Raw genomic sequence first — 18,301 nt, 5'->3', positions numbered from 1 at the left:
AAAACGAAATAAAAATGAAATATCCCAGTGTTCCTAACAAAACAAAGAACCCAAAACCATTTCAATGGAAACATCGGACTTTACATTGGAACGTAGCGGACGTATGAGCGCGGTTTTGGAATTATTCAAAACAGCGCCCGCTCTAACACGATCAAAGAGAATACGCGGTAGAGGTCCACTGTTTGAGGCGAAAAAAGACAGGGTTCCCAGAGGAATAAAAACGAAATAAAAATGAAATATCCCAGTGTTCCTAACAAAACAAAGAACCCAAAACCATTTCAATGGAAGCGATCGGACATTACCGTGGAACGTAGCGGACGTATGAGCGCGGCTTTGGAATTATTCAAAACAGGGAGAGGTCCACTGTTTGAGGCGAAAAAAGACAGGGTTCCCATAGGAATAAAAACGAAATAAAAATGAAATATCCCAGTGTTCCTAACAAAACAAAGAACCCAAAACCATTTCAATGGAAACATCGGACTTTACATTGGAACGTAGCGGACGCATGAGCGCGGCTTTGGAATTATTCAAAACAGCGCCCGGTCTAACACATCAAAGAGAATACGCGGTAGAGGTCCACTGTTTGAGGCGAAAAAAGACAACGTTCCCAGACGAATAAAAACGAAATAAAAATGAAATATCCCAGTGTTCCTAACAAAACAAAGAACCCAAAACCATTTCAATGGAAACATCGGACTTTACATTGGAACGTAGCGGACGTATGAGCGCGGTTTTGGAATTATTCAAAACAGCGCCCGCTCTAACACGATCAAAGAGAATACGCGGTAGAGGTCCACTGTTTGAGGCGAAAAAAGACAGGGTTCCCAGAGGAATAAAAACGAAATAAAAATGAAATATCCCAGTGTTCCTAACAAAACAAAGAACCCAAAACCATTTCAATGGAAGCGATCGGACATTACCGTGGAACGTAGCGGACGTATGAGCGCGGCTTTGGAATTATTCAAAACAGGGAGAGGTCCACTGTTTGAGGCGAAAAAAGACAGGGTTCCCATAGGAATAAAAACGAAATAAAAATGAAATATCCCAGTGTTCCTAACAAAACAAAGAACCCAAAACCATTTCAATGGAAACATCGGACTTTACATTGGAACGTAGCGGACGCATGAGCGCGGCTTTGGAATTATTCAAAACAGCGCCCGGTCTAACACATCAAAGAGAATACGCGGTAGAGGTCCACTGTTTGAGGCGAAAAAAGACAACGTTCCCAGACGAATAAAAACGAAATAAAAATGAAATATCCCAGTGTTCCTAACAAAACAAAGAACCCAAAACCATTTCAATGGAAACATCGGACTTTACATTGGAACGTAGCGGACGTATGAGCGCGGTTTTGGAATTATTCAAAACAGCGCCCGCTCTAACACGATCAAAGAGAATACGCGGTAGAGGTCCACTGTTTGAGGCGAAAAAAGACAGGGTTCCCAGAGGAATAAAAACGAAATAAAAATGAAATATCCCAGTGTTCCTAACAAAACAAAGAACCCAAAACCATTTCAATGGAAGCGATCGGACATTACCGTGGAACGTAGCGGACGTATGAGCGCGGCTTTGGAATTATTCAAAACAGGGAGAGGTCCACTGTTTGAGGCGAAAAAAGACAGGGTTCCCATAGGAATAAAAACGAAATAAAAATGAAATATCCCAGTGTTCCTAACAAAACAAAGAACCCAAAACCATTTCAATGGAAACATCGGACTTTACATTGGAACGTAGCGGACGCATGAGCGCGGCTTTGGAATTATTCAAAACAGCGCCCGGTCTAACACATCAAAGAGAATACGCGGTAGAGGTCCACTGTTTGAGGCGAAAAAAGACAACGTTCCCAGACGAATAAAAACGAAATAAAAATGAAATATCCCAGTGTTCCTAACAAAACAAAGAACCCAAAACCATTTCAATGGAAACATCGGACTTTACATTGGAACGTAGCGGACGTATGAGCGCGGTTTTGGAATTATTCAAAACAGCGCCCGGTCTAACACATCAAAGAGAATACGCGGTAGAGGTCCACTGTTTGAGGCGAAAAAAGACAACGTTCCCAGACGAATAAAAACGAAATAAAAATGAAATATCCCAGTGTTCCTAACAAAACAAAGAACCCAAAACCATTTCAATGGAAACATCGGACTTTACATTGGAACGTAGCGGACGCATGAGCGCGGCTTTGGAATTATTCAAAACAGCGCCCGATCTAACACGATCAAAGAGAATACGCGGGAGAGGTCCACTGTTTGAGGCGAAAAAAGACAGGGTTCCCAGGGGAAAAATGAAATAAAAATGAAATATCCCAGTGTTCCTAACAAAACAAATAACCCAAAACCATTTCAATGGAAGCGATCGGACATTACCGTGGAACGTAGCGGACGTATGAGCGCGGCTTTGGAATTATTCAAAACAGGGAGAGGTCCACTGTTTGAGGCGAAAAAAGACAGGGTTCCCATAGGAATAAAAACGAAATAAAAATGAAATATCCCAGTGTTCCTAACAAAACAAAGAACCCAAAACCATTTCAATGGAAACATCGGACTTTACATTGGAACGTAGCGGACGCATGAGCGCGGCTTTGGAATTATTCAAAACAGCGCCCGGTCTAACACATCAAAGAGAATACGCGGTAGAGGTCCACTGTTTGAGGCGAAAAAAGACAACGTTCCCAGACGAATAAAAACGAAATAAAAATGAAATATCCCAGTGTTCCTAACAAAACAAAGAACCCAAAACCATTTCAATGGAAACATCGGACTTTACATTGGAACGTAGCGGACGCATGAGCGCGGCTTTGGAATTATTCAAAACAGCGCCCGATCTAACACGATCAAAGAGAATACGCGGGAGAGGTCCACTGTTTGAGGCGAAAAAAGACAGGGTTCCCAGCGGAAAAATGAAATAAAAATGAAATATCCCAGTGTTCCTAACAAAACAAAGAACCCAAAACCATTTCAATGGAAGCGATCGGACATTACCGTGGAACGTAGCGGACGTATGAGCGCGGCTTTGGAATTATTCAAAACAGGGAGAGGTCCACTGTTTGAGGCGAAAAAAGACAGGGTTCCCATAGGAATAAAAACGAAATAAAAATGAAATATCCCAGTGTTCCTAACAAAACAAAGAACCCAAAACCATTTCAATGGAAACATCGGACTTTACATTGGAACGTAGCGGACGCATGAGCGCGGCTTTGGAATTATTCAAAACAGCGCCCGGTCTAACACATCAAAGAGAATACGCGGTAGAGGTCCACTGTTTGAGGCGAAAAAAGACAGGGTTCCCAGAGGAATAAAAACGAAATAAAAATGAAATATCCCAGTGTTCCTAACAAAACAAAGAACCCAAAACCATTTCAATGGAAGCGATCGGACATTACCGTGGAACGTAGCGGACGTATGAGCGCGGCTTTGGAATTATTCAAAACAGGGAGAGGTCCACTGTTTGAGGCGAAAAAAGACAGGGTTCCCATAGGAATAAAAACGAAATAAAAATGAAATATCCCAGTGTTCCTAACAAAACAAAGAACCCAAAACCATTTCAATGGAAACATCGGACTTTACATTGGAACGTAGCGGACGCATGAGCGCGGCTTTGGAATTATTCAAAACAGCGCCCGGTCTAACACATCAAAGAGAATACGCGGTAGAGGTCCACTGTTTGAGGCGAAAAAAGACAACGTTCCCAGACGAATAAAAACGAAATAAAAATGAAATATCCCAGTGTTCCTAACAAAACAAAGAACCCAAAACCATTTCAATGGAAACATCGGACTTTACATTGGAACGTAGCGGACGTATGAGCGCGGTTTTGGAATTATTCAAAACAGCGCCCGCTCTAACACGATCAAAGAGAATACGCGGTAGAGGTCCACTGTTTGAGGCGAAAAAAGACAGGGTTCCCAGAGGAATAAAAACGAAATAAAAATGAAATATCCCAGTGTTCCTAACAAAACAAAGAACCCAAAACCATTTCAATGGAAGCGATCGGACATTACCGTGGAACGTAGCGGACGTATGAGCGCGGCTTTGGAATTATTCAAAACAGGGAGAGGTCCACTGTTTGAGGCGAAAAAAGACAGGGTTCCCATAGGAATAAAAACGAAATAAAAATGAAATATCCCAGTGTTCCTAACAAAACAAAGAACCCAAAACCATTTCAATGGAAACATCGGACTTTACATTGGAACGTAGCGGACGCATGAGCGCGGCTTTGGAATTATTCAAAACAGCGCCCGGTCTAACACATCAAAGAGAATACGCGGTAGAGGTCCACTGTTTGAGGCGAAAAAAGACAACGTTCCCAGACGAATAAAAACGAAATAAAAATGAAATATCCCAGTGTTCCTAACAAAACAAAGAACCCAAAACCATTTCAATGGAAACATCGGACTTTACATTGGAACGTAGCGGACGTATGAGCGCGGTTTTGGAATTATTCAAAACAGCGCCCGCTCTAACACGATCAAAGAGAATACGCGGTAGAGGTCCACTGTTTGAGGCGAAAAAAGACAGGGTTCCCAGAGGAATAAAAACGAAATAAAAATGAAATATCCCAGTGTTCCTAACAAAACAAAGAACCCAAAACCATTTCAATGGAAGCGATCGGACATTACCGTGGAACGTAGCGGACGTATGAGCGCGGCTTTGGAATTATTCAAAACAGGGAGAGGTCCACTGTTTGAGGCGAAAAAAGACAGGGTTCCCATAGGAATAAAAACGAAATAAAAATGAAATATCCCAGTGTTCCTAACAAAACAAAGAACCCAAAACCATTTCAATGGAAACATCGGACTTTACATTGGAACGTAGCGGACGCATGAGCGCGGCTTTGGAATTATTCAAAACAGCGCCCGGTCTAACACATCAAAGAGAATACGCGGTAGAGGTCCACTGTTTGAGGCGAAAAAAGACAACGTTCCCAGACGAATAAAAACGAAATAAAAATGAAATATCCCAGTGTTCCTAACAAAACAAAGAACCCAAAACCATTTCAATGGAAACATCGGACTTTACATTGGAACGTAGCGGACGCATGAGCGCGGCTTTGGAATTATTCAAAACAGCGCCCGGTCTAACACATCAAAGAGAATACGCGGTAGAGGTCCACTGTTTGAGGCGAAAAAAGACAACGTTCCCAGACGAATAAAAACGAAATAAAAATGAAATATCCCAGTGTTCCTAACAAAACAAAGAACCCAAAACCATTTCAATGGAAACATCGGACTTTACATTGGAACGTAGCGGACGCATGAGCGCGGCTTTGGAATTATTCAAAACAGCGCCCGATCTAACACGATCAAAGAGAATACGCGGGAGAGGTCCACTGTTTGAGGCGAAAAAAGACAGGGTTCCCAGCGGAAAAATGAAATAAAAATGAAATATCCCAGTGTTCCTAACAAAACAAAGAACCCAAAACCATTTCAATGGAAGCGATCGGACATTACCGTGGAACGTAGCGGACGTATGAGCGCGGCTTTGGAATTATTCAAAACAGGGAGAGGTCCACTGTTTGAGGCGAAAAAAGACAGGGTTCCCATAGGAATAAAAACGAAATAAAAATGAAATATCCCAGTGTTCCTAACAAAACAAAGAACCCAAAACCATTTCAATGGAAACATCGGACTTTACATTGGAACGTAGCGGACGCATGAGCGCGGCTTTGGAATTATTCAAAACAGCGCCCGGTCTAACACATCAAAGAGAATACGCGGTAGAGGTCCACTGTTTGAGGCGAAAAAAGACAGGGTTCCCATAGGAATAAAAACGAAATAAAAATGAAATATCCCAGTGTTCCTAACAAAACAAAGAACCCAAAACCATTTCAATGGAAACATCGGACTTTACATTGGAACGTAGCGGACGCATGAGCGCGGCTTTGGAATTATTCAAAACAGCGCCCGGTCTAACACATCAAAGAGAATACGCGGTAGAGGTCCACTGTTTGAGGCGAAAAAAGACAACGTTCCCAGACGAATAAAAACGAAATAAAAATGAAATATCCCAGTGTTCCTAACAAAACAAAGAACCCAAAACCATTTCAATGGAAACATCGGACTTTACATTGGAACGTAGCGGACGCATGAGCGCGGCTTTGGAATTATTCAAAACAGCGCCCGGTCTAACACATCAAAGAGAATACGCGGTAGAGGTCCACTGTTTGAGGCGAAAAAAGACAACGTTCCCAGACGAATAAAAACGAAATAAAAATGAAATATCCCAGTGTTCCTAACAAAACAAAGAACCCAAAACCATTTCAATGGAAACATCGGACTTTACATTGGAACGTAGCGGACGCATGAGCGCGGCTTTGGAATTATTCAAAACAGCGCCCGATCTAACACGATCAAAGAGAATACGCGGGAGAGGTCCACTGTTTGAGGCGAAAAAAGACAGGGTTCCCAGCGGAAAAATGAAATAAAAATGAAATATCCCAGTGTTCCTAACAAAACAAAGAACCCAAAACCATTTCAATGGAAGCGATCGGACATTACCGTGGAACGTAGCGGACGTATGAGCGCGGCTTTGGAATTATTCAAAACAGGGAGAGGTCCACTGTTTGAGGCGAAAAAAGACAGGGTTCCCATAGGAATAAAAACGAAATAAAAATGAAATATCCCAGTGTTCCTAACAAAACAAAGAACCCAAAACCATTTCAATGGAAACATCGGACTTTACATTGGAACGTAGCGGACGCATGAGCGCGGCTTTGGAATTATTCAAAACAGCGCCCGGTCTAACACATCAAAGAGAATACGCGGTAGAGGTCCACTGTTTGAGGCGAAAAAAGACAACGTTCCCAGACGAATAAAAACGAAATAAAAATGAAATATCCCAGTGTTCCTAACAAAACAAAGAACCCAAAACCATTTCAATGGAAACATCGGACTTTACATTGGAACGTAGCGGACGCATGAGCGCGGCTTTGGAATTATTCAAAACAGCGCCCGATCTAACACGATCAAAGAGAATACGCGGGAGAGGTCCACTGTTTGAGGCGAAAAAAGACAGGGTTCCCATAGGAATAAAAACGAAATAAAAATGAAATATCCCAGTGTTCCTAACAAAACAAAGAACCCAAAACCATTTCAATGGAAACATCGGACTTTACATTGGAACGTAGCGGACGCATGAGCGCGGCTTTGGAATTATTCAAAACAGCGCCCGGTCTAACACATCAAAGAGAATACGCGGTAGAGGTCCACTGTTTGAGGCGAAAAAAGACAACGTTCCCAGACGAATAAAAACGAAATAAAAATGAAATATCCCAGTGTTCCTAACAAAACAAAGAACCCAAAACCATTTCAATGGAAACATCGGACTTTACATTGGAACGTAGCGGACGTATGAGCGCGGTTTTGGAATTATTCAAAACAGCTTCCGCTCTAACACGATCAAAGAGAATACGCGGTAGAGGTCCACTGTTTGAGGCGAAAAAAGACAGGGTTCCCAGAGGAATAAAAACGAAATAAAAATGAAATATCCCAGTGTTCCTAACAAAACAAAGAACCCAAAACCATTTCAATGGAAGCGATCGGACATTACCGTGGAACGTAGCAGACGTATGAGCGCGGCTTTGGAATTATTCAAAACAGGGAGAGGTCCACTGTTTGAGGCGAAAAAAGACAGGGTTCCCAGAGGAATAAAAACGAAATAAAAATGAAATATCCCAGTGTTCCTAACAAAACAAAGAACCCAAAACCATTTCAATGGAAACATCGGACTTTACATTGGAACGTAGCGGACGCATGAGCGCGGCTTTGGAATTATTCAAAACAGCGCCCGGTCTAACACATCAAAGAGAATACGCGGTAGAGGTCCACTGTTTGAGGCGAAAAAAGACAACGTTCCCAGACGAATAAAAACGAAATAAAAATGAAATATCCCAGTGTTCCTAACAAAACAAAGAACCCAAAACCATTTCAATGGAAACATCGGACTTTACATTGGAACGTAGCGGACGCATGAGCGCGGCTTTGGAATTATTCAAAACAGCGCCCGGTCTAACACATCAAAGAGAATACGCGGTAGAGGTCCACTGTTTGAGGCGAAAAAAGACAACGTTCCCAGACGAATAAAAACGAAATAAAAATGAAATATCCCAGTGTTCCTAACAAAACAAAGAACCCAAAACCATTTCAATGGAAACATCGGACTTTACATTGGAACGTAGCGGACGCATGAGCGCGGCTTTGGAATTATTCAAAACAGCGCCCGATCTAACACGATCAAAGAGAATACGCGGGAGAGGTCCACTGTTTGAGGCGAAAAAAGACAGGGTTCCCAGCGGAAAAATGAAATAAAAATGAAATATCCCAGTGTTCCTAACAAAACAAAGAACCCAAAACCATTTCAATGGAAGCGATCGGACATTACCGTGGAACGTAGCGGACGTATGAGCGCGGCTTTGGAATTATTCAAAACAGGGAGAGGTCCACTGTTTGAGGCGAAAAAAGACAGGGTTCCCATAGGAATAAAAACGAAATAAAAATGAAATATCCCAGTGTTCCTAACAAAACAAAGAACCCAAAACCATTTCAATGGAAACATCGGACTTTACATTGGAACGTAGCGGACGCATGAGCGCGGCTTTGGAATTATTCAAAACAGCGCCCGGTCTAACACATCAAAGAGAATACGCGGTAGAGGTCCACTGTTTGAGGCGAAAAAAGACAACGTTCCCAGACGAATAAAAACGAAAAAAAAATGAAATATCCCAGTGTTCCTAACAAAACAAAGAACCCAAAACCATTTCAATGGAAACATCGGACTTTACGTTGGAACGTAGCGGACGCATGAGCGCGGCTTTGGAATTATTCAAAACAGCGCCCGCTCTAACACGATCAAAGAGAATATGCGGTAGAGGTCCACTGTTTGATGCGAAAAAATACAACGTTCCCAGAGGAATAAAAACGAAATAAAAATGAAATATCCCAGTGTTCCTAACAAAACAAAGAACCCAAAACCATTTCAATGGAAACGATCGGACTTTACCGTGGAACGTAGCGGACGCATGAGCGCAGCTTTGGAATTATTCAATACAGCGCCCGCTCTAACACGATCAAAGAGACTACGCGGGAGAGGTCCACTGTTTGAGTCGAAAAAAGACAGGGTTCCCAGCGGAAAAATGAATAAAAATGAGTTCCTCACAAAACAAGGAACCTAAAACCATTTCAATGGAAACGATCGGACTTTACCTTGGAACGTAGCGGACGTATGAGCGCGGCTTTGGAATTATTCAAAACAGCGCCCGCTCTAACACGATCAAAGAGAATACGCGGGAGAGGTCCACTGTTTGAAACGAAAAAAGACAACGTTCCCAGACGAATAAAAACGAAATAAAAATGAAATATCCCAGTGTTCCTAACAAAACAAAGAACCCAAAACCATTTCAATGGAAACGATCGGACTTTACCGTGGAACGTAGCGGACGTATGAGCGCGGCATTGGAATTATTCAAAACAGCACCCTATCTAACACGATCAAAGAGAATACGGGGGAGAGGTCCACTGTTTGAGGCGAAAAAAGACAGGTTTCCCAGAGGAATAAAAACGAAATAAAAATGAAATATCCCAGTGTTCCTAACAAAACAAAGACCCCAAAACCATTTTAATGGAAACGATCGGACTTTACCTTGGAACGTAGCGGACGCATGAGCGCGGCTTTGGAATTATTCAAAACAGCGCCCGCTCGAACACGATCAAAGAGAATACGCGGGAAAAGTCCACTGTTTGAGGCGAAAAAATACAACTTCCCAGAGGAATAAAAACGAAATTAAAATGAAATATCCCATTGTTCCTAACAAAACAAAGAACCCAAAACCATTTAAATGGAAACATCGGACTTTACATTGGAACGTAGCGGCCGCATGAGCGCGGCTATGGAATTATTCAAAACAGGGAGAGGTCCACTGTTTGAGGCGAAAAAATACAGGGTTCCCAGCGGAAAAATTAATAAAAATGAGTTCCTCACAAAACAAGGAACCCAAAACCATTTCAATGGAAACGATCGGACTTTACCTTGGAACGTAGCGGACGTATGAGCGCGGCTTTGGAATTATTCAAAACAGCGCCCGCTCTAATACGATCAAAGAGAATACGCGGGAGAGGTCCACTGTTTGAAACGAAAAAAGACAACGTTCCCAGACGAATAAAAACGAAATAAAAATGAAATATCCCAGTGTTCCTAACAAAACAAAGAACCCAAAACCATTTCAATGGAAACGATCGGACTTTACCGTGGAACGTAGCGGACGTATGAGCGCGGCATTGGAATTATTCAAAACAGCACCCTATCTAACACGATCAAAGAGAATACGGGGGAGAGGTCCACTGTTTGAGGCGAAAAAAGACAGGTTTCCCAGAGGAATAAAAACGAAATAAAAATGAAATATCCCAGTGTTCCTAACAAAACAAAGACCCCAAAACCATTTTAATGGAAACGATCGGACTTTACCTTGGAACGTAGCGGACGCATGAGCGCGGCTTTGGAATTATTCAAAACAGCGCCCGCTCGAACACGATCAAAGAGAATACGCGGGAAAAGTCCACTGTTTGAGGCGAAAAAATACAACTTCCCAGAGGAATAAAAACGAAATAAAAATGAAATATCCCATTGTTCCTAACAAAACAAAGAACCCAAAACCATTTAAATGGAAACATCGGACTTTACATTGGAACGTAGCGGCCGCATGAGCGCGGCTATGGAATTATTCAAAACAGGGAGAGGACCACTGTTTGAGGCGAAAAAAGACAGGGTTCCCAGCGGAAAAATGAATAAAAATGAGTTCCTCACAAAACAAGGAACCCAAAACCATTTCAATGGAAACGATCGGACTTTACCTTGGAACGTAGCGGACGTACAGTCATGAGAAAAAGTTAGGACACCCCCCAAAATATTAAGTTATTCTCTTAAAAATATGGACATATCAATATGTTATCTTCTTTCTAACAATGTCTATAGATAAAGGGAATGTAATTGAACAAAAAACTATGAAAATGTAACTTTGTAATCATTTATTTAACGAAAAATTAACAATAATGCCAATTCCTACTGAGGAAAAAGTTAGGACACCCTATGCCCTAATAGCTAGTATTGCCCCCCTTGGCTGAAATAACCTCAATTAGACGTTTCTTATAACTGTCTACAGGTCTCTGACATCAATTGGGAGAAAGTTTTTCCCACTCCTCCTTGCAGAATTCTTTCAGCTGTGTGATGTTCGAGGGGTGTCTTGCATGCACAGCCAGTTTCAAATCAATCCACAGCATCTCAATAAGATTAAGATCCGGGCTTTGACTTGACCATTCCAGAACTCTCAATTTATTTTTCTTGAGCCATTCCTTGGTAGATTTACTGGAATGTTTTGGGTCATTGTCATGTTGCATGGTCCACATCTGCTTCAGCTTCAACTGTCGAACAGATGGTCTCACATTTTCCTCAAGCACCCTCTGATACAATACAAAATTCATAGTGGATTCTATGATGGTGAGCTGACCAGGCCCTGCTGCAGAAAAGCAGCCCCAAACCATGATATTTCCACCCCCATGCTTCACAGTTGGTATGAGGTTCTTGTTCTCAAATGCTGTCTTGGTTTTGCGCCAAACATGTTTACTCTTACTGTGCCCAAATAGTTCAACTTTGGATTCATCTGTCCAAAGCACATTGTTCCAGAAGTTCTGGTCTTTCTCTAGGTGTTCTCTGGCAAACTTTAGTCTTGCCCTGATGTTTTTTTTTGACAGCAGGGGTTTCCTCCTTGCACACCTCCCATGTAATGCAAACTTGTTCAGTCTCTTTCTTATGGTGGATGCATGTACTTTGACATCAATTGTGGCAAGAGATACCTGTAGGTCTCGTGATGACATTCTGGGATTGTTGGAGACTTCTTTAAGCATCTTTCGGTCAGCTCTTATGCTGAACTTGCTTGGGCGGCCTGACCTGGCCATGTTGGTGGTGGTTTTAAATGTTCTCCACTTGTAAATTATTTTCCGGACAGTGGAATGGCCAATTTCGAATAGTTTGGAGATCTTTTTATATCCCTTCCCAGACTCATATGCATCTACAATTTTTCTTCTGAAGGCCTCAGAGAGCTCTTTTGATCTCGCCATGGTTTGCAACTCACTTCAACAATCAAGAGCAAACCAAACTAAATATCTGAGGCTTAAATAGGACAGGCTCCTCCAAAATCCTCTGTAACGATGTTCTAATCATTTGCACCTGATGTGGTGCTCTTTATTATAATTTTAGGCATTTTAAGTGGAACTAAATGTGGGGGTGTCCTAACTTTTTCCTCACAAGAAGATTGCATTTCTATTAATTACATTTTACCAATAATTTTTTAAATAATTTGTTTCAGTTGTATTTGTTTAGTTATATTACCTCAATTTTTCAATATTGTTCAAATGAATATCAAATGTCCATATGTTTGAATATGTTGAAGAAGACAAAGGTTTTCATAGGGTGTCCTAATTTTTTCTCATGACTGTATGAGCGCGGCTTTGGAATTATTCAAAACAGCGCCCGCTCTAACACGATCAAAGAGAATACGCGGGAGAGGTCCACTGTTTGAGGCGAAAAAAGACAACGTTCCCAGAGGAATAAAAACGAAATAAAAATGAAATATCCCATTGTTCCTAACAAAACAAAGAACCCAAAACCATTTCAATGGAAACATCGGACTTTACATTGGAACATAGAGGACGCATGAGCGCGGCTTTGGAATTATTCAAAACAGCGCCCGCTCTAACACGATCAAAGAGTATACGCGGGCGAGGTCCACTGTTTGAGGCGAAAAAAGACAGGGTTCCCAGCGGAAAAATGAATACAAATGAGTTCCTCACAAAACAAGGAACCCAAAACCATTTTAATGGAAACGATCGGACTTTACCTTGGAACGTAGCGGACGCATGAGCGCGGCTTTGGAATTATTCAAAACAGCGCCCGCTCTAACACGATCAAAGAGAATACGCGGGAAAAGTCCACTGTTTGAGGCGAAAAAATACAACTTCCCAGAGGAATAAAAACGAAATAAAAATGAAATATCCCATTGTTCCTAACAAAACAAAGAACCCAAAACCATTTCAATGGAAACATCGGACTTTACATTGGAACGTAGCGGCCGCATGAGCGCGGCTATGGAATTATTCAAAACAGGGAGAGGTCCACTGTTTGAGGCGAAAAAGACAGGGTTCCCAGCGGAAAAATGAATAAAAATGAGTTCCTCACAAAACAAGGAACCCAAAACCATTTCAATGGAAACGATCGGACTTTACCTTGGAACGTAGCGGACGTATGAGCGCGGCTTTGGAATTATTCAAAACAGCGCCCGCTCTAACACGATCAAAGAGAATACGCGGGAGAGGTCCACTGTTTGAAACGAAAAAAGACAACGTTCCCAGACGAATAAAAACGAAATAAAAATGAAATATCCCAGTGTTCCTAACAAAACAAAGAACCCAAAACCATTTCAATGGAAACGATCGGACTTTACCGTGGAACGTAGCGGACGTATGAGCGCGGCATTGGAATTATTCAAAACAGCGCCCTATCTAACACGATCAAAGAGAATACGGGGGAGAGGTCCACTGTTTGAGGTGAAAAAAGACAGGGTTCCCAAAGTAATAAAAACGAAATAAAAATGAAATATCACAGTGTTCCTAACAATACAAGTTACACAAAACCATTTCAATAGAAACATCGGACTTTACCTTGGAACGTAGCGGACGCATGAGCGCGGCTTTGGAATTATTCAAAACAGCGCCCGCTCTAACACGATCAAAGAGAATACGCGGTAGAGGTCCACTGTTTGAGGAGAAAAAAGACAGGGTTCCCAGCGGAAAAACGAATAAAAATGAGTTCCTCACAAAACAAGGAACCCAAAACCATTTCAATGGAAACGATCGGACTTTACCGTGGAACATAGCGGACGTATGAGCGCGGCTTTGGAATTATTCAAAACAGGGAGAGGTCCACTGTTTGAGGCGGAAAAAGACAGGGTTCCCAGCGGGAAAATGAATAAAAATGAGTTCCTCACAAAACAAAGAACCCAAAACCATTTCAATGGAAACATCGGACTTTAGATTGGAACGTAGAGGACGCATGAGCGCGGCTTTGGAATTATTCAAAACAGCGCCCGCTCTAACACGATCAAAGAGTATACGCGGGAGAGGTCCACTGTTTGAGGCGAAAAAAGACAAGGTTCCCAGCGGAAAAATGAATACAAATGAGTTCCTCACAAAACAAGGAACCCAAAACCATTTTAATGGAAACGATCGGACTTTACCTTGGAACGTAGCGGACGCATGAGCGCGGCTTTGGAATTATTCAAAACAGCGCCCGCTCTAACACGATCAAAGAGAATACGCGGGAAAAGTCCACTGTTTGAGGCGAAAAAATACAACTTCCCAGAGGAATAAAAACGAAATAAAAATGAAATATCCCATTGTTCCTAACAAAACAAAGAACCCAAAACCATTTCAATGGAAACATCGGACTTTACATTGGAACGTAGCGGCCGCATGAGCGCGGCTATGGAATTATTCAAAACAGGGAGAGGTCCACTGTTTGAGGCGAAAAAGACAGGGTTCCCAGCGGAAAAATGAATAAAAATGAGTTCCTCACAAAACAAGGAACCCAAAACCATTTCAATGGAAACGATCGGACTTTACCTTGGAACGTAGCGGACGTATGAGCGCGGCTTTGGAATTATTCAAAACAGCGCCCGATCTAACACGATCAAAGAGAATACGCGGGAGAGGTCCACTGTTTGAGGCGAAAAAAGACAGGGTTCCCAGCGGAAAAATGAAATAAAAATGAAATATCCCAGTGTTCCTAACTAAACAAAGAACCCAAAACCATTTCAACGGAAACATCGGACTTTACATTGGAACGTAGCGGACGCATGAGCGCGGCTTTGGAATTATTCAAAACAGCGCCCGATCTAACACGATCAAAGAGAATACGCGGGAGAGGTCCACTGTTTGAGGCGAAAAAAGACAGGGTTCCCAGCGGAAAAATGAAATAAAAATGAAATATCCCAGTGTTCCTAACAAAACAAAGAACCCAAAACCATTTCAATGGAAACGATCGGACTTTATCGTGGAACGTAGCGGACGTATGAGCGCGGCATTGGAATTATTCAAAACAGCGCCCGCTCTAACACGATCAAAGAGTATACGCGGGCGAGGTCCACTGTTTGAGGCGAAAAAAGACAGGGTTCCCAGCGGAAAAATGAATAAAAATGAGTTCCTCACAAAACAAGGAACCCAAAACCATTTTAATGGAAACGATCGGACTTTACCTTGGAACGTAGCGGACGCATGAGCGCGGCTTTGGAATTATTCAAAACAGCGCCCGCTCGAACACGATCAAAGAGAATACGCGGGAAAAGTCCACTGTTTGAGGCGAAAAAATACAACTTCCCAGAGGAATAAAAACGAAATAAAAATGAAATATCCCATTGTTCCTAACAAAACAAAGAACCCAAAACCATTTAAATGGAAACATCGGACTTTACATTGGAACGTAGCGGCCGCATGAGCGCGGCTATGGAATTATTCAAAACAGGGAGAGGACCACTGTTTGAGGCGAAAAAAGACAGGGTTCCCAGCGGAAAAATGAATAAAAATGAGTTCCTCACAAAACAAGGAACCCAAAACCATTTCAATGGAAACGATCGGACTTTACCTTGGAACGTAGCGGACGTACAGTCATGAGAAAAAGTTAGGACACCCCCCAAAATATTAAGTTATTCTCTTAAAAATATGGACATATCAATATGTTATCTTCTTTCTAACAATGTCTATAGATAAAGGGAATGTAATTGAACAAAAAACTATGAAAATGTAACTTTGTAATCATTTATTTAACGAAAAATTAACAATAATGCCAATTCCTACTGAGGAAAAAGTTAGGACACCCTATGCCCTAATAGCTAGTATTGCCCCCCTTGGCTGAAATAACCTCAATTAGACGTTTCTTATAACTGTCTACAGGTCTCTGACATCAATTGGGAGAAAGTTTTTCCCACTCCTCCTTGCAGAATTCTTTCAGCTGTGTGATGTTCGAGGGGTGTCTTGCATGCACAGCCAGTTTCAAATCAATCCACAGCATCTCAATAAGATTAAGATCCGGGCTTTGACTTGACCATTCCAGAACTCTCAATTTATTTTTCTTGAGCCATTCCTTGGTAGATTTACTGGAATGTTTTGGGTCATTGTCATGTTGCATGGTCCACATCTGCTTCAGCTTCAACTGTCGAACAGATGGTCTCACATTTTCCTCAAGCACCCTCTGATACAATACAAAATTCATAGTGGATTCTATGATGGTGAGCTGACCAGGCCCTGCTGCAGAAAAGCAGCCCCAAACCATGATATTTCCACCCCCATGCTTCACAGTTGGTATGAGGTTCTTGTTCTCAAATGCTGTCTTGGTTTTGCGCCAAACATGTTTACTCTTACTGTGCCCAAATAGTTCAACTTTGGATTCATCTGTCCAAAGCACATTGTTCCAGAAGTTCTGGTCTTTCTCTAGGTGTTCTCTGGCAAACTTTAGTCTTGCCCTGATGTTTTTTTTTGACAGCAGGGGTTTCCTCCTTGCACACCTCCCATGTAATGCAAACTTGTTCAGTCTCTTTCTTATGGTGGATGCATGTACTTTGACATCAATTGTGGCAAGAGATACCTGTAGGTCTCGTGATGACATTCTGGGATTGTTGGAGACTTCTTTAAGCATCTTTCGGTCAGCTCTTATGCTGAACTTGCTTGGGCGGCCTGACCTGGCCATGTTGGTGGTGGTTTTAAATGTTCTCCACTTGTAAATTATTTTCCGGACAGTGGAATGGCCAATTTCGAATAGTTTGGAGATCTTTTTATATCCCTTCCCAGACTCATATGCATCTACAATTTTTCTTCTGAAGGCCTCAGAGAGCTCTTTTGATCTCGCCATGGTTTGCAACTCACTTCAACAATCAAGAGCAAACCAAACTAAATATCTGAGGCTTAAATAGGACAGGCTCCTCCAAAATCCTCTGTAACGATGTTCTAATCATTTGCACCTGATGTGGTGCTCTTTATTATAATTTTAGGCATTTTAAGTGGAACTAAATGTGGGGGTGTCCTAACTTTTTCCTCACAAGAAGATTGCATTTCTATTAATTACATTTTACCAATAATTTTTTAAATAATTTGTTTCAGTTGTATTTGTTTAGTTATATTACCTCAATTTTTCAATATTGTTCAAATGAATATCAAATGTCCATATGTTTGAATATGTTGAAGAAGACAAAGGTTTTCATAGGGTGTCCTAATTTTTTCTCATGACTGTATGAGCGCGGCTTTGGAATTATTCAAAACAGCGCCCGCTCTAACACGATCAAAGAGAATACGCGGGAGAGGTCCACTGTTTGAGGCGAAAAAAGACAACGTTCCCAGAGGAATAAAAACGAAATAAAAATGAAATATCCCATTGTTCCTAACAAAACAAAGAACCCAAAACCATTTCAATGGAAACATCGGACTTTACATTGGAACATAGAGGACGCATGAGCGCGGCTTTGGAATTATTCAAAACAGCGCCCGCTCTAACACGATCAAAGAGTATACGCGGGCGAGGTCCACTGTTTGAGGCGAAAAAAGACAGGGTTCCCAGCGGAAAAATGAATACAAATGAGTTCCTCACAAAACAAGGAACCCAAAACCATTTTAATGGAAACGATCGGACTTTACCTTGGAACGTAGCGGACGCATGAGCGCGGCTTTGGAATTATTCAAAACAGCGCCCGCTCTAACACGATCAAAGAGAATACGCGGGAAAAGTCCACTGTTTGAGGCGAAAAAATACAACTTCCCAGAGGAATAAAAACGAAATAAAAATGAAATATCCCATTGTTCCTAACAAAACAAAGAACCCAAAACCATTTCAATGGAAACATCGGACTTTACATTGGAACGTAGCGGCCGCATGAGCGCGGCTATGGAATTATTCAAAACAGGGAGAGGTCCACTGTTTGAGGCGAAAAAGACAGGGTTCCCAGCGGAAAAATGAATAAAAATGAGTTCCTCACAAAACAAGGAACCCAAAACCATTTCAATGGAAACGATCGGACTTTACCTTGGAACGTAGCGGACGTATGAGCGCGGCTTTGGAATTATTCAAAACAGCGCCCGCTCTAACACGATCAAAGAGAATACGCGGGAGAGGTCCACTGTTTGAAACGAAAAAAGACAACGTTCCCAGACGAATAAAAACGAAATAAAAATGAAATATCCCAGTGTTCCTAACAAAACAAAGAACCCAAA

Source organism: Argentina silus (assembly GCF_951799395.1).
Source record: "Argentina silus genome assembly, chromosome: 10".
In the NCBI taxonomy this organism is placed as follows: Eukaryota; Metazoa; Chordata; class Actinopteri; order Argentiniformes; family Argentinidae; genus Argentina; species Argentina silus.
This window is presented reverse-complemented; position numbering follows the sequence as displayed.